Here is a 20,277-nt window from a genome sequence, read left to right as displayed (position 1 = left end):
CCTATCTGATTATATAACCTTGTAATTGAGTAGTTCTTGTATAAGCATTATTTATACAATGGTGGTCTCCTTGGAGGAAGGGGTCATGGCTTCTGGTTTCCTTTTGTCTTCCACAACATCTGGCCCAGGGCTGGGCCCTTGAAATTTTAGAAAAGATTACTTACTTTTCAAATTGAAAATTTACCTCTAAGTAGATTTTTAGCTCTCTGTGGATTATGAAAAATAAAGCTTTTGACAAGACAAGCCTTCGGCCTCTGTCAAATAATATTTTATGGTGAATTAATATCATGTATGGGGTGCTGACTCTGTACACCGAGTCTGGGGTTCAAAGACGAGTCACCTGTGTTCCAAGCAGCTTTAGTTCACAGGCCATTACAACACCAAACACTTGAGGCCCAGCCCCAGGTTCCTACTGCGAGTAAAGAGCACCAGCGTCACATTGGCTAGCAAGACAGTGTCTGGAATCACACCAAATATTATTCATAGACCACTCATAGGATTTGCCATTGTTTTATGGCAGCAATTTTCAACTGTGTGCCACCAGAATTTTAAAACCTGCCATACCTGACTTATCTAGTCAGGAGTACTGACCTCTTTTCCTTTAGATTGTCAAATTTTAAAAAAAATGACAACAGCCAACACAACAATAGCCATCTGGTGTGAATGAATCAAAATTATACCTTTTTTGTCAGATTGGCAAAAATATGTTTTTTTGGTGTGCTGCAGAATTTTAGTAATTAGTTTATGTGTGCCATGAGATGAGAAAGGTTGAAAATCACTGTTTTATGACATTAAAGTCCATTTAAATGGCATCTTTGAGAAAAGCATCCTCAAAATGATTCTCTTGAGAAATTCCCAGAGCTAGGAAGGAAGGAAGGAAGGAAGGAAGGGAGGGAGGGAGGGAGGGAGGGAGGGAGGGAGGAAGGAAGGAAGGAAGGAAGGAAAATAGACCAGGTAGCTCAGTTGATTAGAGCATTGTCCCAACTGCCAAGGTTGTGGGTTCAATTCCCAGTCAGGGCACATAAGAGAATCAACCAATGAATGCATAAATAATGGAACAACAAATCTCTCTCTCTCTCTTGCTCTCTCTCTCCCCACTCTAAAATCAACTTTAAAAACTCAATAGTAAATTCTAATTCAATGCTTGCTTTATCCCTGTAGACTGTCCCTCTTAAATGCTTAGAGTTTTTATTTTATTTTAATAATAATGTAATATTAAGAAGCCAATAGCATTCTACAAAATTAACGGCTACCAGCTGAAACACAGAGAAGAAAAGTGAAACGAGTGGAAGTTGGTTTAAGCATTTTCAGCAATACCAACAGAAAGAAGATTTATCCAGAGAAGAGGTATCAATGTCATTTTATATCAGACATCAACATGTAAAAACAATTGTGTTTTGTTGCAATAATAAAATAAAATCCATCCCTTTATTTTCTTTCTTCATAAATGCCTATAACACATAAAGCAAGCAATTTCAAAATGTGCCATTCTACTTAGAAACAATACTTACTCCCCAGGTAGACTTCGGGTACTTGACAATAGAAAAGATGTTAAAGACCAGACAGTCTTTAACAGTCCAGTAGAAAACACAGCCAGTTGCTAGACTATGAAGAGACTTTTAATGAAATATTTCTCTCTTCTTTCTTTATCTCCAGCTGCCTCCTAACTTCAACCCTAACCCTAACCCACCCCTTAGTAGAGACCTCTATTTTACAACAATGGAATAAAGATCATTCTTTTTAAAAGTACCGTCTCCTAATGTGCAAGGGCAGCGCAACTCATAATTCTATGTCCCCTTTTGTTCCTTGTCGAGACATTTGTCTGTCATCAACTAGGCACAGCCCAAGTGGGCCCTGAAAAGGCCAGCCGCGGGGAAACCCGTTAAATGCAGCCAAAACAGGACACTTGCACCTTGTTCATAGGGTCCCTTTTCTTCAATGAACATTCCGGACTTTTGCATGGGCCATTTTAGTGAGTGAAAATGAATTTCATACATGCACTTTCCCTGAGAAACAAAATGGGGCTTTAATAAAGAAAAAGTTTACTTGCTTTTCAAATTGGCCCAGTGTGGATTTTAGCTTCCTATGTATCACGGGAAATAAAGCTTTAGGCAAGACAAGAATATTTGCACGTCTGCCAAAAATTAATATATTTTTTAAATGGTAAATTAACATCAAAAGTTTTATACATATTAGGGATGGTCTGACCTCCAACTGTTCACAGTCATGTCCAATCCACACACACAGAAGGAGAAAATCTGTCTGCGATGAACGTTCAATTTGTTCAATTCCCTGCCATGTCTTTTCAGCTGCTAATGGTGCTCTGTGAACAGATGATGACTTTAGTGGGAAAGGAAAACCAACAGGGATGAACTACTGTAAATTTTTAAGATGGTAATTTGTACTTTAGGTATGCTTTACCATTATGTTTACTAGAATACATATATGTATATGTAATTTTAAAGCAACAGCTCACTCCCAGAAGTTGATAACTTTTAAAATAAAATCTCTGGTTGATTTTGGAAAGCTACGTGTGCCACATGAGAGGCTGAATCCTCTCGTTGCACTGACAGACATTTACTGAACACTCACTATGTGCCGGATTGGGGGGAGGGGACAGTGGGACGGTGGCAGGAGGTTACAAAACTGACACGATCCGTTTGATAAAATTCCACAGGGAACGTACAGGTAGGCCACCCCGCCCAGTTCCATACTGGAGGGCAAAACTGGAGGGCAATCAGAAACTACCGCTGCAGTCTGTCACAGGGCAAGCCCTGCTCCCTGGCCACGGAGAAGTTGACCACTCCATCAAGTTTCTTTGTGTTCTCTCTCCAGGAAATCATTTTCATCACAAGAGAAAGAACAAAAAGACCGGAGATGGGAAGGATGGGAGCCTGAAGTCACAGCCAGTCCCATGGTAATGGGAGTTCAGCAAAGACAAAAGCAAAGACAGTTCACTCTACCTCCTGAGGGGAAGTTAAAACAGTACAGAGATGAGACCCTCGTGGAAGCCACGTTTAAAGATTGGCATTTATGTTCTATAATATCACAAATCACAAATTTCTTGGAGTTGGAAATTGCCAGAGATTTCTCCTCTGAATAGATTTTTTGTTATTACAAAATGTATGTGCACATTAGGAAACTAATTCAGTAATCACCATTTTTTATTTACATTTATAGAAACTTCAAAAGTTATACATTTAACAGGAGTATATTTGAAAGTCATGTGACATCCACATCTGACTCCGGGACCCCATTCTCCTGCTCCTCTCCTAGCCCACTCGTGGTGGCTTCTTCCTGCCTCCCCCGCTGCCCCTCTCCGACTTAATGCTCAATGTCAGAGTCTCAGAGCCTCGCAGCGCTTAGGCGTTGATCCTCTTCTCCTATTTACGTACACTCACTGCCTGGTTTTTAAATACCACCTCTGTGCTAATTTGTCCCCAATTTATCATCTCCCCAGACTCTTGTTCTGACTCCAACTGCCTACTAAATATTATCACTTGCCTAAATTCGACACATCCAAAAGTCTGTTCTTTTCTCCCACAACCTAATCACCATGGTCTTTCTATCAGCTGGTGACAACTCCATTCTTCTTTTTGTTGATATCATCCTCAATGCCTCTTTTTCTAACAATTCCTGACTGCCCTTTTTGCAAATCCTATAGGCTACACCTTGAAAGTATTTCTAGAACCCAGCCAATTCTCACCACATCCACTGCGACCACCTAGTCCAAGCCACCGTCATCTCTTGCCTGGATTACTGTAACTATCTTCCAGCTTTCCCCCAGGTCTCTTCCCAACACAGCAGAGTGGTCTATTTTCATTGTAGATCAGGTTGTTGTAAATCAACTCGGAACCCTCCCATTCCACTCAGAGGAAACACCAAAATCCTTATAACAGTCTACAAGGCGCTCTACACTGGCCTCTTGTTACCTCCCTAAACTCGCTCCTTCCCACCCTCTCACTATTCCCCACATTCTGACTACAGCACACATGTCCCTCTTTCTGCCTGGGACACCATTCCAGTGGGAGAGTTACCAAACTTATCTTTGTAATTAAAAGCTTAAAATTATTAAGGATATAGATTTGGATAGCAACATTAACAGGCCTGACATAATCAACATATAAAGAGCCCTCATCCAAACAATTAGAAAGTAATTGTCTCAAACACACATGGAGCATTTATCAAAATTAATCATGAATTAGTGCATAAAGTATCAACAAATTTTAAAAAATATCATATATTCCATACCCCCTTACCAAAATGTGATTTAGTTTAAAATATAAAAAAGGAAACTTAAAAAAAATGACTTGACACTTAAAATGTACTTCTAAGTTACTCAGAAATCAAAGAAAAATTTAAAATAAAAATGAGCTAAAATAAATAAGATATATTGCCATTTGTAAAAGATTTTATTTATTCATTTTAGAGAGGGATAGAAATGGAGAAAGAGAAGAAGAGAAATATCAATGTGTGATTGCTTCTCACACACTCCACACTAGTGACCTGGCCACCACCCAGGCATGTGCCCTAACTTGGGAATCAAATCTGAGACCCTTGGGTTCACAGGCCTGCGCTCAATCCACTGAGCCACACCAGCCAGGGCATATTGCCATTTTTTTTAAGTTTGTACTAGAAAAGCAGAAAGGCTGAAATAGAATGAACTAACTTTCCAAATTAAAAGTTAGAAAAGTAAAAAAGAAATAATGTCAATAAAGAGAAAGAATAATTATTAATATAAATTAATTTTTACAATTAACTCATTAAGAATGGTATAGAGTAAACAAGAATTCAAAACAAATATCTTGGTCAAGAAAACAGAGTACAAATAATGAATATTATAAATGAAAACGGGGTTATAGGAATTCAGATACAGAAAAAAGAAAGATAATCAAAAAACCATGAAAAACATTAGGCAAATACTTTAAAACAAATGAAATGGGTAAATTCCACTAAAAATATACATCTTAATACACATAAACTGACTCAGAAAAAAGAGAAAACATCAATAATCCTATAAACCTTTTTAAACATTGTTATCTATCATTAAAAATCTTCCTCTCAAATACCACCAGGTTCAAATGATTTTATATGTGAATTCTCTTAAGCTTTCGGGAAAGAGAAAGCTTAATTTATAAAGAGCATACAAAAAAAGGTACAGTTCCCAACTCATTTTATGAAGCTAGTATAATCCCAATACTGAAATCATACTAGGTCTTAACAGAAAAGGAAAGTACAGGCCAATCTAATTCATGAATATGGATGCAAAATTCTGAACAAAATATTAAGAAATTTAATCCAACTTTATAATTTTTTAAAATGTAATGTATCTTGATTAACGTGGGTTTACCTCAGGAGTGTAAATTTTGTTTAATCATAGAAAATCTTATAATTCACCTCAATTTAAGCAAAAAAATAAAATAGATAAAACCATGTGGTAGTTTCAATGGATACAAAAAACATTAAAAAATTTAACACCCATTCATCATAATAAAATTAATAGCAAATGAAGATTCATGGAAAATAAAAATAGAAAATGAAGATCATGCCTTATAGAATGGTGGTGCAAATACAAAAATGATGTAACAGTATGGAGACATGTTTAGCATTATTTGGCCAAATTTCATACGCACATTTGATCCAGCAAAGACACTTCCAGGACTCTATCCCACAGACACTGGCAAATGCAAATAATGTAGGCACAAAGCTATTCATTGTGGTGCTATTTTCTGAAACACTGGAGATAACCTAAATGCCCACTATTGGGGACTGGTTGAATAAACTACAGTAAAGTCACACAATATGATACGGAATAGGCTATAAAAAGGAATAAGCTATAAAAAATTGTAAATGTTGATATGGAATCATCACATATATTTCTAAACAGTAAAAGCAACATGCAAAAATCATTTGTTTATTGTGTGCTTTCTTTAAAGTTTTATCGTTATTGTGTGCTAACTAGAAACGCACTGCTGTGAAATAAGATTTTTACATGGCTATTTATTTGTACTTTTGAAAAGAAACAATAGAAGGAAAAATTTGAAATTTTTTTTGTCATGGTTACCTGTGAGGGAACTCGGGAGCAGGAGAGAGGATCGAAGCCAGATTGCTAAGGAAGTATCTTGTTATATAGCTTTGAAATTGGAACTATATAAATTAGAAAACAAAATTAAATAAAAAAATAATCAGTGATTCAAAATTGAAAACAGACTGAATGAAATGACTAAATATCCAGTTGCTGGCATAACTACTCATAGGTTATCTCTACCTCAACTGACTCTAACACGCTGTCTTGAGTGTAGCTCGCAGCAGGATATATTCTAAAAAAGAGTCACGAAGAAATCTTAAGTTTCATTCAGTAATCTTATTGCTAATAATTGCTAGTAGTAATACTATGATTTTGAAATCATTCATATTACTTTGTAGGATAAAGCAATAATTGTGCCATTATGAACTAACATGAAACTCCAGTTTAAATTGGAAAAACTTCATAATATTATTTTTGTTACAAAATTGTACATATTTCCTGGTTCTGTCCACTTCAAAGGCCCGGACGCAATGGCAACCCAAAAGACATAAGCACTCCTAAACTCAGAATTAAGGCTTCTAAATATCAATGGCTACAGAAGGAATCAGGGCTTTTATGAGAAATTACTGCTTTGGGCTCTGGGAAAGGAAATGTACCAAATAAGCTTAGAATAAGCTTTTTGTGTCAGAAAGGAAGAAATCTGTGAAAAAACTAATTAAATCATCTCAGAAGGACACAGGAGCCAACTGGAAAGAAATTCCACTGGGCTAAGATGGGGCAATTTGGGGATTAAAAAGAATAATGACCCCAATACATTCATATATTGATTAATAACAATTAATTAAAAGAATCAAGCATTTATTTCACTTTTAACGCAAATTGTATTTTCAGGGTAAGCAAATAATAAAAAGAGATCCTTCTTTACAGAAAATTTTCAACTAATTAATACAGAAGTAATGATGACAAAATTAAATAATCACCATTTTTACACTACTTGATGAAGTAACAGAACAAGACAAGAATCATCAATGAAATCCTGTGCCAGTTATTTTCTGTGGGCCCCGCAGCTCCTTTCTCTGCTTTTCCCTGCACTGCTCTGTGCCCCAGGAATCTGACCTTGATGGACTCCTTCACACAGGTGCAAGTTGGGTTCAGGAGACAGACAGAGGGCAGAGAGAGATCAATGTCATCCCTCCCTCTCCCGCACACCTGCATTTCTGGCGACCGCTGCTTTTCTCCTTGGCCACAACTCTGTTCAGGTGGCCCATCTTTCACCGCTCCAGTGCTTTCCTGGTTACAGCCCTCCCCACCTTTCCCTCTTCAGGCTTAGTGTCAGTCAGTAGCAGCCCCCTAAGGTACACACACACACACACACACACACACACACACAATCTGATCCCAATCCAATTGAGCTTCTAGATCTAATTCCCAGATTACAGGAAATATGAGTCATAGACGAACAATAAGACAACACAACAAAGAAGCAAGCAGCCAAATCCAAATGTAGGACATTCTATAAGACGAATGGCATAGGTATCTCAATAAATCCATCAAAACCAGGACAGGATGCATCGGATTGAGATGGGAGCTCAAAAAACTAGAGGTAACACACAGACTTTGTTTGAATCCTCAAACAAACCAGCCATCTTGGAAACAACTAAGGAAACTTCATCCTAGACTTGGTGGTAGATGACAAAAGAAACTACTAATTTTATTAAGTATAACAATAACATGGTCATTCTGTGTTTAAAAAATCATTATTATTTTGACATGAATACTGAAGTATTTTCATATATAATAACAAAATCTCTGGGATTTTCTTTCAAATAGTCCAGAAAATAAATAAAAGGATGAACAAAATAAGGTTAATGTAAGTGACATTGCATAATGAAAACTTTAAAAATATCATTTCAAGGCCAAGAAAAATATATAAAGTTCTAAAAACTAAGTTTGACAATAGATGTAAAAGACCTTGATTGTAAAAATATAAAATTTTTAAAGACATTTAAAGGCCTAAATAAATAGAATAGATAATCAATAAATGGATAGGCGATATCAATATAATAGAGATCTGCTCTGCCGAAATGTACCCCAAAAGTCAATGCCGTTCTAAAATCAAATGCAGATCAAATTCCAGAGGTTTCAAGAAACTTGACCTGCCAATTAAAAAATGTGTATGGAAGAGCAAAGGCCCAGAAACAGTCTCTCAGGTAAACAACAGGCAAAGGAAATTGCCCTACCAGGAAACACGTACTAAATCCATTGTCATTAATACAGTTTAGCTATAGACATGTAGACTAAATGAACAGTTAGAGAGCCCAGATCAGACCCGATACATATGGAAACTCGATTTATGAGAGAGGTGGCATTGCATATTAAAGAGAAAATAGTAGACTCTGGTTACCCATAAAGGAAAACAAAGTAAAAATGGGATCATTACTCTTGTTTTAGACAAAAAGAAATCAATTCTAAGATAAATGAAAACTTAAAGTAAGAAACAAAACATTAAAACTTTTACAAAAAAATAAAAAGCTATGGAAAAGCCCATAGAGCCCTGGCTGGTGTAGCTCAGTGGATTGAGCGCAGGCCTGAGAACCACATGATCACGGTTCGATTCCCAGTCAGGGCACGTGCCTGGGTTGCAGGCCAGTTCCCAGCAGACCATACATTGATATTTCTCTCCTTCTGTCCTTCCCTTCCTCTCTAAACATAAATAAATAAAATATTTTTAAAAACACCATAGAGTTGGGTTGAATTTTTTTAAATATAAAAATCGCAAGTCATAGGTAAAAGATTAATAGATTTGACTCCATTAAAATGAAGAACAAATGATCCCATGAGAATAAAAATATAATCCATAAATTGGAAGGAGATATTTGAATTACATATGAAACAGAAAAGGGTCAGCATCCAGAATGCATAAGGAATCCTTATTAATCACTAAAAAGTGAAAAGTAATAACTGAACCAAGTATATCACATTTGTCAGAATAGTTTAGACTGCGCTGGAGCAAGAATTAAACCTAAAAATCTCAGTGGATTAAGGTTCCTTTCTTACTCACGGATTGTCTATTATGGGTCAAGTGACTCTTCCACACAGCTGTCCTTTGATCCACTAATCCAAGCTGATGGCGACCTGGCAGCACCATCCTCCCCACGTTAGCCTCCATGCACACCACGTCAGGAGAACACACGGTGATCGTGCACCGACTCTTACATGCTCTAGGTCCTCTCTCGGCCCATTGGCCAGGACTATTCATACCACCCCAACTAACAGGAAGGAGAATGGGAGACCACAGGGACTGTGTAAGGTCATAGGGAGCAGAAATTTCTCAGGGATAGACAAAAACAGACACTTCATAGAAGGGCAAACACAAATGGCCAAAGAAATATGAGGAAGTGTCCCAACGCAGTAAGGCAAGTACAGGATAAAAGCCCTATCAGATGATACTTTACACACACCAAACTGGCAAAACTGTAAAAATCTGACCACATCAGGTCCTACTGACGAGAGCGTGGAGGAACAATCCATCATTAGCTGGTAGAAGTACAAATCGGAACAGCCTTTTTAGAAAAACAGCCCACCATACCTCAAAAATGTGGGCATAAACATACACTATGACCCAGTAATCCTATTCCTATCTGGTTTTTAAAACTGTTCTCCTAATCTCAAAAGATTTTTTTTTTAAATTTGAGCACCTTCCGCACAGTTTTAATTGAACCTAAAAAATTTTATCATGAATTTGAACAATTACAGAAGATATAGTTCCCAGCATATTATAAATATTAAAATTATTACAGCACTCATAAATGTATCCAAAAATCCCTAAAAACCATAATTTGATAAATCATAATAATTTCCATAATCCATTTAAAAATACACGTAGAAATTCTTCAGTTGGAAAGTTTGAATTGTTAATTTAATTCCTTCTATGTTTAAAAGTATTTTACGGATCACTCTAAGACAGTTCTCTGCAACAAAATATCTTTAGTAAATCAAAATGTACTCGTTCAGTTTCTTAATGCTCAGTCCCCAGAGGCGGTGTGGGAGTGCTCACAGCACCATGACCTGTGGCTCCAGAGAGAGGCAAAGCAAGGTGCTGTCGACAAGCAACTGGACAAGGAAACTGAGCTCACCCATGTCACAGAATACTATGCAACACAAAAAAACTGGTAACCTGTCACTGTATGCACCAACATGGATGAATTTCAGAGACATAATTTCAGTGAAAATATCAAACCACATAAAAATACATAAAACAGACAATATGATATTATTTGTAAAGAAAAATACAAAGCGAAACAATATGCCATTGATAAACATCTTTGTAACGGAAGTCTAAAAGGTACAGGAGTGATGGGCCAAAATCAGTGAGTATATTTTTCCACTTGGGAAGGATGAAGAATGAATTTAGAACAGGTGAAATGGAACTTCAGCAATGGGTGTGATGTACTACATCACAATAGTAACACTTATGTTACTATTCTTTTATGTTATTTTTCTGCATGAAAAAAATTTAATGTTTTTAAAGAGATCAGTGGCTACAAAGGTACCGACTGACCAAATGTGGGAAGTCCTGATTATGACCCAGGTGATGTGCCTGGGGACTGTCATGTGGTCTACCTGTCCATAGTAGATGTCCTTTCTGCCTGAGCACCCTAATCTGGAGGGACAGAAAAGAAAAAAGAAAGAGAGAGGAGACACTATCCACACAGTCAGATCAGCTCTCTGCCAGAGAGTTCTCACGTCTGAGGCTTAGAGTTTATCTGGTAGGTCTGAATTTTTTCTATAGGACTTCATCGCCAGTATTCATTGACATTCCATTGGCTCTTTCAAGCCTTTGTTTGTCCAGACAGGAAATCTCTAGTACAGAGTGTCATTTGCCTTTACATGAACTGATTCATTCATTTACTAATTCATACTCAACACATGTTTACTGACCTTCTACTCTGCACCAGATACTGTGACGAACACAAACCGGTCTCTTCTCTTAAAGCCTATAGTTTATGAGAATTTTAGTTAGGTAAGTGAGATCCTTTCAAAGAGAAGAACAAAGGAAGGGAGGAATAGGAAGGGAGAAAGAAGGCAAGCTTTCTGAGGAAAAGACATGCGCAGATGTGCATAATAGGAATTTTACTTCTTTATGCCCAAGCATACCCTGTTCGATACAGGCTCCTTCGCGTGGTCCCTTGGCTTTCTGGGCCCTCAGCATTTTAAAACTTTCCAGATCTTCAGATGCAATGAGAAAGGGAAAGAGAACTTAGAATCTGTCACTTGACCCAGGGTGTGCTTTTGGATGCGGACCTCTTGGGTTTTGGTTTTGGGTGTTTTGGGGTTTTCTGCCAATGGCCTATTTTATTTCAGGTACACCTCTCTATCTTTTCCTGGGCCATGGACTTTTAAGAAAAACTATGGACCTCTTCTCAGAATGATGTTTCCAAATGCATAAAATAAAAATATATAGGTTGCAAGGAAGCCAATCACTGAAATGTAGTTCTATCCATGGACCTCCCCGAGAAAACCAGCTGGGAGAATAACACAAAATGGGAAAAAACAAGACCAATTTTTCCCCAAATGCTCCCACAAAAGGCAATTGGCTAAGGTATAGTGATTTAAGTGAAAACTAATCTATTTGCCTTGCCAGACAGGGGAATAAACTAACTCAAGAAAACTTGATTTAAGAGTGAAGTGGCTGATTGTCTATTTCCTAATAAAGCACTGTAATCAAAAATACTCAGTGTGTACTTCAACAGAGTGTTTCATTTATCAAACGTTTCTAGAACATCCAATCCACTTCTTAATTTCTGTTTACTCTTTCATCATCTCCCCCCCCCCACCCCTCTTTATTCCAATCTCTGATCTAAGTCTTAGATGTTGACAAAGGATTTGGCTTATCCTGACTCACTAAACAGGATTTGGTCACCTCCCAATTAATGAAGCAAACAGCACGAGGAGGGGGTCTAAGGTGCACAGGCTCTAAGCGAACAGTAAATGTGACATCGGGCCTCGCAGATTGCTTGATTGCAGGACTAATCACTCATGGTAATTCATCCACTGCGTTTGATGTCGGGGGCAATGTTTTCTGACATGCCAAGCCGGACACCCATCCCAACTCAGCATCTTTCCAGGAAATATTTGACAGGTTTCGATATGCACCCATGTGATAAAATAAGGTCCCTGCACCATGTCTTCATTTGGGAAACTCCCCAAGCACCCCTTTAATGAAAGTCTAGAATTTAAATATCTCCTGACCCACGAGACAGAAACACGTTGCTATTTTCTCTTCTGAGTAATTGCCTTTTTTCCCCAAAGAACTCAATCAGCTGTATCTACCCTATAGTACAGTTTCAGACAAAAACTGTTGTATTTCCTGCATTATGATGTTCTTTCTGATAATTGGTATCAGTTCACGTAAATATTAAAATGCATTACCCTTACCCTTCCAAATGAGGACTCAATAGGATATTCTCTCTCGCTCTCTCTTACACTCGCACCTTTCCCCAGCACCTTCTCCTCCTTTACCTCCAGAGTTGAGAGAGAAATAAAAAATTAGAAAATATTAGATAATGCCTTCTGACTTGACTGCTAACACAATAAAGCCGCATTGTAAACTGAATCATCGGAGCCTGCCGTTCTTATTGCTCTCTTTGCTGGTATTACTTCATGGATATTAGAACCCTTAGGGATATTGGAATATGAATAAAGATTTTTTTAAATCAGCTGTTTCTAAAAATAATGCAGTTTGCAAAAACAGAAGGTTTGGTTTATAACACAAACAAAATTGTTACATTCTGAATGGGTTGTAAGTACCTGATTCTTTGCCTTTTTACTCATCCCTGCAAAAAAAAAAAATCTGCAAATCCATTTGCTAACCAGCTGTACCTCTGTGCGAAATAGATAACAACCTGTGCAAGCCAGGGTTTGCTGTGAATCGGTGCTGATAGGCCTGAATCTCATAGCTTTTTTTAAATGCTAATGACAAGAAACATTTCCAAAGCCAAAACGCTCTTGTAGATCTGTCTTCCTCTATTATGACTGATATTTGCTTGTAAGTACATACAACACTTGTTCCCTGTCCCTTATCTTCGGGGCTGCAGCATGCTGACCTACATACCACTCAGCACAATATGATGCACAAACACCTTCTATATAATTTTTCATTTTCGACTTAAAAACAGGAGAGGCAAAATAGGATTGCTGCAAATCTAACAAAGAGATGGCATTATTTCCAAATAAAAATGTGCATTTTTTTCCCAGAGAATTTATTTGTCTAGCAGCATGAAGTTCATGCATAGCGATGCCGGAAAAGGGGTGTTGAATTGCGATTAGGAACGAAGGACGAGAGAGGAACGATGGGGAGAGACACAAAACCCATCTTTTCTACTATTCGAGAATAATTGAGCTAACTTATTTCTCACCACAATTAAAAGTTCAGCTTTACCGAACCATGTTTCTGCGGTGTCACAAACTGCGGCAGATATAATAACGCTGAAATGTGTACAATAATAACAAAGGAATAAGGGGAGAAAGTGACATGGGTAGCTGTGGGAAGGAAAGAAATAATCCATTCTCACACCTTTCATTGTCGGAACACTCCAAACCAAGTTCTTTATCTTTTTAATTTCTTGCCGCTATGGCTGCCACCTTGTAGGTCTCCCCCGCCCCTCCCGCCATGGAGCTGATACTTGGGTTTCCAGCAAAACTGTTAATAGCTGCTGTTAAGACTTTAAGCTTGTGGTTATCTGATGGCCTAGCCTTCTTAATGCTCTCCAGGACCATTGTAATTGCAAATACATTTGAGCCACATGAAAAGGAGGACTGTATTTCGAGAACTGCAGCACAAAGGAGACCAACAGAGGCGTCAACAAGGTCAAGGGGCACAGAGGGTGAAAACCCCTCATTAACTTGTAACGAGGCTGGAAGTCTGTACTCAAGCCACCTTCCCCTAACCAAGGAAAGAGGTCCTTACAAATGCACCTAGGTTTAATTTTTAATGATAAGCTGTCTTTGTTTTCTAAGTTTTCTCTGTCTAAAACAATTGGAAAATCCCCAAGAAAGATAAAAATGTCTTGGTTTGTAGCCCAAATGACCTCCTTCCTTGCACTTTCAGTAATTTATTTTGCTTCCTGATTACTCTGAGGAGACCTGAGTAGGAGGGCTGTAACAAATACTTTTGCCATCCTTGTTAGATGTTGACAATAGGTTTTTAGCATGAATCTCATTTCTGAATCATTATTTTATGGCCCTCTAAAAGCAGGGCAACCTTTTGCAAAGAGTTAGCAGTTATTTGAATTTGACCAGCTTTAGAAGCCTCTTTTCCAAAAACCCAAATCAAAGAGAAAATAAATTTTCACACTTTTTGCAATTTTGCAGTTATTCTGCTTAATTGTTTGCACCAGCCAAATTTATCCATCAGCTGCCAGACCCCTGCTTATTTGTGAGCAATGTCAACCCAGCACTTTACAATTTCTGTGTAATATGATGAGCAGAGCACCATGCCAAGAGTCTGGAGACCCACCGTATCTCTCTGGCTCTGCCACAAACTCGCTGTGTGACTTTGAGCAAGTCACTTGACCTCTCTGAACCTGTTTATCTGGGGTTTGGAGTAGTTAAATGATAGGAGCTCTTCTGGCTATAAAATTCTACAGTTGGCTCCCCATATATCGTTTTCATTTGGGACCTCTTATCTCTACACTGTTGGCTCATGTTAACTGCTGAATACCAGAGAACAATTTTCTAAGTGCTTATTTTAGATGATACTGAAAGCTGTTGGAAAACCTTGTCTTCCGGCATCACCATAGATAGGCTTAAGTGATAACCAGTTTCCACTTTACTATACATTGCTAACGGCAACATTATGCACTCCCAAACAAGCTCTATAGGTCTAACTTATTAATGGTCCATGCTAATGCAATTTCCAGAAAGTATGTTATTAAATTTTCTGGAATTTCAACACAACAAAACAACATATAACTGCTTGATTAACAACTCTGAAGAGATTTAGTAATTTGTGTAAGGGTGGCTCTCATTTATGCAAGAAGCTTAAATCCATTTGAAGTTAATTTCTAATTTTCTTATATTTGTGTCATTCAGAACTACATTGCTGATCCAGGAGCAATCTCTCCAAAACCCAAGTGAACTATTAATTTTGTTTGGGTTAAAGTACAAAGTGTTAACAGTGTACAGTAGCCACAATTTGCCAGTTACTCTTCACATTCCTTCCAAGTACAGTCTATTAATTTTTTTTCTCCTATGACTGAGATTTTGCATAGCATCTCTGGGAGGTTTTTTTTTTTTAATCTTAACTACAAGGGAGAAGATAGATGGATTTATTAAGACACACTGCCTAGCAAATATCAAATTAACATAAAAATGTTCATAGACTAAGCAATCTTTATATTATACTGCTTTTAATGATTTGGAAGAAAATGCAGTAGAAAAATTCTGGGTCCCCTTCTTCAAGCTTCTACTTATGAAATCTATCCAAATAAAGATTCTACTTCCTCATTGTCATCATTATTAAAAAATAATCACTTGGCTGTTGAATTCTGCCTGATCCTGCAAGGCAGTGAGATAGAGCCATTTATACAGTTGTAACCACTGCCCATGATAGATTCATCCACACAGAACATACAGATTATGAAACATAAACACCGAGTGGAATTCCTATAAGCAATGTAGGAAAGGGTTGAATTTTAAATGCTATGCTCTGGTAACATCTTATGCTTTAGGCTTAGCAGACAGTAAATTACACACTCACACACACAAATGTTATTGAGCAATACAAGTCAGTGACTTAAAAGTGACTCATAAGCATATCGATGTATCTGCAAGGGGGTGATTTCTTAAAGAATTTTCAAAGTTTGTAAAGAAGTTAAAAAGGAAATGAGATGACTGATTTTTACTGTTTTAACCAAATTCACTTATTTATCATTTATTTAACATTTTTTGAGTTCTTACTAGGTGCCAAAAAGCATGTTTTTGCTAAGTTCGATATAATTCATCATGGAAGCAAAATGTTCAAGAAAGAAATCACTCTCCTTCCTAAAGCGCCTGCCATAAAATTTGCAAACCAAGGTAAGTGAATAAGATATTGGGGGGGGGCGTTTGTTTTTTAAGATTTTATTTATTCATTTTTAGAGAGAGAGGAAAGGAAGGAGACACAGAGGGAGAGAAACATCAACGTGTAGCTGCCTCTCACGTGCTCCCTGCTGGGGACCTGGCCTGTTAACCCAGGCATGTGCCCTAAACTGGGCGGGAATCAAACTGGCGACCCCTTGGTTCACAGGCCTGAGCTCAATCCACTGAGCTATGCCAGCCAGGGCCAGATATTGTTAATAAAGGATTTAAAACCTGATTTTTAAAATCATAGAAAAATTAAAGAGGCAGTATCTTAACTATCTCTTTTTGTTTTCATCAAAACTATTTCAAATTTTTATCCCAGGCATTTTTTGTAGTAATGTATGATTCATTACATTTAACTTCAAAGACTCGACTTATCTGGTAACTAGATGATCTAAAAATAGACCATCCAACTCAGTCAGGCATGACCCTCTGCTGGGCACCTGCTTCTAACTAGAACTGAACATTTCTAGTTAGAACATTTGAATTAGTGGAAAAGCAGCTAAGAAGGGTCATGTTCTAAGCAAGGACGACAAAATAAATGCTGAAGGCATGACCACTAAAGCTGCACTTCTCTACCATTTAAATTGGATGTCTTTGAAGGTGAAGATAGTACACCAGGTGACATTAACAACCCTTCCCCCTCCACCGACCCTGTTCCCAACCCTTCCCCACCATGTCTTGGGTTGTACTAAAAAAGTGTCAGCCTAGGAAATGTCTCAGCTATAACTAGAGTGACCATACAACCCATTTGCTCAGGACATCCCAGTTTACACCTCTTATCCCAGGATAATTATCAATAACTTCCATTCACACTTTCAAAAAGGCCCTGGGTAGGGATGATTAATTATACCGGTGCCCTGATCCTAATACAATCTATGATACACACACGAAACCCCACATGAGAATAAATTCTAGTCCTGACCCAGCCCCCAGAGTGTGGCAGTCTGCAACACTCTCAACCCCAGCTGGAATTGGTAATCCTCTCCCCCACTGCGATGGACACAGTATTTTTCTTTTTAAAAAAAAAAAAAACCGGCTGAATAAGCTACCCTCTCTGATTCACAAACATGACCTATAGGCACACGCTCCTGTCACACCATAACTTTCCTCCACGTGCATCCACCGAATTCACTAAAAATTCCTAGGAGTCAACTAAGCTCAACTGGCTTCTACACAAAGCCTGACTGTTATGAACATTTGAGGAATCGAAATGGATCTTATTCACATTTGTGTCTCGCAATGCCTTTAGCACACAGCCTTGTTTATAAGGCCCATTCAGTACATGCTTACGGAAATGCCTGGAACATCCCGTCAAAACACCTGCACGGCTGGCCGAATTCTTTACTTTCTTTGCAGCTATTTATCATCGTGTAGCTCCAAAGACATTCAGAAAACAGACAAATGACAGGCCTGTGCATGTTTGTAAGCAGTGCCTCGGTGCACATGGAAGGCAGTACCATCCACACTTAAACTCCTGTTTTCCTTCTTAGTAACTTTTCAGTCTGCCTTCATGTTCTCTTCTAATTGGCCTCCTTCTATAACCCAGATGTTGTACAGGTAGGAACCAGCCAGGAAGACCCATCAACAGTTGTTTCCACCGGATCCCCTGGACAAAGCGAGTCAGGGTTCAGGACAGAATCTTGCTAAAGAGGCATCAGATGCTACATTCAGCCTTCCCTCGTATTCTTGACTCCACGGAGAGACCAGCCACAGTGACGGGAGAACAATGAGAAGATAAATGAAAGAGTCTAAGATAATCTTAGCTCCTCCTGACATTTCTTAAAAAGTGGAGGTTCACTTACACGTTATTAGCAGGAATTACAGTATTTGAATAAACCCCCCCTTCGTTGTGCTGCAGCGTTTCGCCCTCCGTTTTCACATTCCCAAATTTTAATTTGTGGTTTGTTCAATCACAACTTCAGCACATTTGTGATTTTTAAGATCGCTCTAACAGACGAAATAAATATGGTGATTATGCCTAATGGAAAGACTTTCATGAACCTGCCACATGGGACGGAGTCAAAACTGTCACGTAATTTGACGCCATGTGGTAAGAAAAAGGTTTTCCTTTTCTAAAAAAGATTGTATTTATTTACTTTTGGAGAGAGGGGAAAGAAGGGAGAAAGAGAATGGGAGAAACACTGATTAGTTGTCTCTCACATGTACCCCAAGCAGGGACCAAATCCACTACCCAGGCATGTGCCCTGACCGGGAATCAAACCAGCGTGCTTTGCAGGACAACACCCAACCAAGCCACACCAGTCAGGGCAAGGAGAATGGTTTTCTACAACATCCATCCACTTGAGAAACAAGAAAAGGCAAAGAGCAAAGTGGGTTTCAAGCTGTAAAGAGGGGATGTACAGAGCTGGGCCCCGGGATCCAGACTCCACACTCACACAGTGTGTTCCCTCCAAAGGGGTGAGTCTGGGAGCTTTTTCCTCTCCTCTGCCCACGTGAAAGTTGTTTTGGCAAGAGGGAGGGAACAAAGGAAGACATTTGTTTACAAAAGCAAGTCGAATGGCACAGTGTGTTAGGAACTTCTATTCATGCTGCACCTGGCATTATTTTTAACTATCTGTGGGACGGAGTTGCTTGTGACAACTCTGACGAGGAAACGGTGGGGCTCTGCGTCCAACACGTGAACCTGACATGCGCCCGTGAACCCCTGGCTCCTGTTGGCAGCACCTGTTCTGACTGGAGGGCCCTGGGGGAGAGGGGGCATGCCTGCATTCCTTGGTGGTGGCGGGGGAGGGTCTGCCTCCCTCTTCTACACACAGAGGGTGGTCACCAAGAGCTCCAGTCTGAGCCCCTCTATTTTGTGCCAGCTCATTTCTGTTCTTGACGATCTCAGAGCTTCCCCGTCTCTGGGGAAAGGGTCTTTGAAATAGCCTCTCACAGAGCAGATGGAAAAAGCTGACGTGAGAGACTCTTTCTAACCATTTCATGGCTCCTTCTAGTCTAGGCAAGGCTTTAGAGTGTTTAATTGGAAAGCCCCTAGCTTCTCGGGTACAGGTTTATATTTGGAGTGATGGAAATATTCGAAAATTGATGTTGGTGATAGTTGCACAATTCCATGAATATGCTACAAGCTTTTGAATGATACACTTTAAATGGGTAAATTGTATAGTGAGAGTTATAGCTCAATAAAGTTATTACCAAAAAGAAATCACTTATCTATTAAGGAAAACAAAAGCATTATCCTTTCTTTTCTTTTTTGTTTTATTTTGAATCAAAGAAAACATGATCCAGGTTTGCAGTTACGCCTTGCTCTGCTAAGAAGAGCAAGTCCAGTTACCAAATTGACCTGGTACGAGCACAGAGAGAAACAAGGAAAGGGCTGGGACCGCGTTTCTTCAAACACACACTTCATCTTTTCCTTCCTCAAAACCTCGTCATCTCTACAAGAATGTTGGCCAAGACAATCTCAAATGCTAATTCCAACAGTAACATGACTCCCTGATGCTCCGTGAGGAATGTAGGTGTACTATCATGCATATTTTAGTTGGTTGTGGAAAAAATTATTTCCAATGCAGTTAAATGCTATCATGAAAGAAAAAAAGTTTTGAAGCACAAAACCTGCAGATCCGGACCATCAGCCCCAGTAAATTTGCAGATCCAATGCTATATTCTGTGCTGATCAAACAGACAGAAAGCAACCAGATAACTCAGACAAAGCCTTACGAAGATATCCAGTGGGAAATTATAAGTCTAATTTGGTCTTAGAGCACAGGAAACACTACATTTCATTCATATGACAACAACTCAGTGCTCAAAATGGGGCTTCAGATCAATCTTTACGTATTTTAAATTATGAAAAACATAATCTTTTAGACCATATAAAATCTTAAGCAAGAATCGTTTCTGGTTAAATATGCCATTACCACAAAGAGTCCAGAATTTAACCATAAAGATTATTTAACCATAACACTTGAGAAACCCAAATATTAAAATTAAGTGTTTTCCTTGTGCTGTTCAAGTTTTTAAAATCGAGTTTAACCTCCCATACTGACAAACCTATAATTTAGAAAGCTTGGATTATAAACCTGCTCTTCTCCCCTAAACTTCTAACCTCTCTCTCTCTCTGCTTGCCCACTCTCCATCTCACCGTGATGACTGTATACGAC

The sequence above is a fragment of the Sturnira hondurensis genome, unplaced genomic scaffold, assembly GCF_014824575.4.
Source record: "Sturnira hondurensis isolate 20B ecotype Veracruz unplaced genomic scaffold, ASM1482457v3 Scaffold0013299, whole genome shotgun sequence".
Classification (NCBI taxonomy): domain Eukaryota; kingdom Metazoa; phylum Chordata; class Mammalia; order Chiroptera; family Phyllostomidae; genus Sturnira; species Sturnira hondurensis.
Note: the sequence above shows the minus strand (reverse complement) of the source record.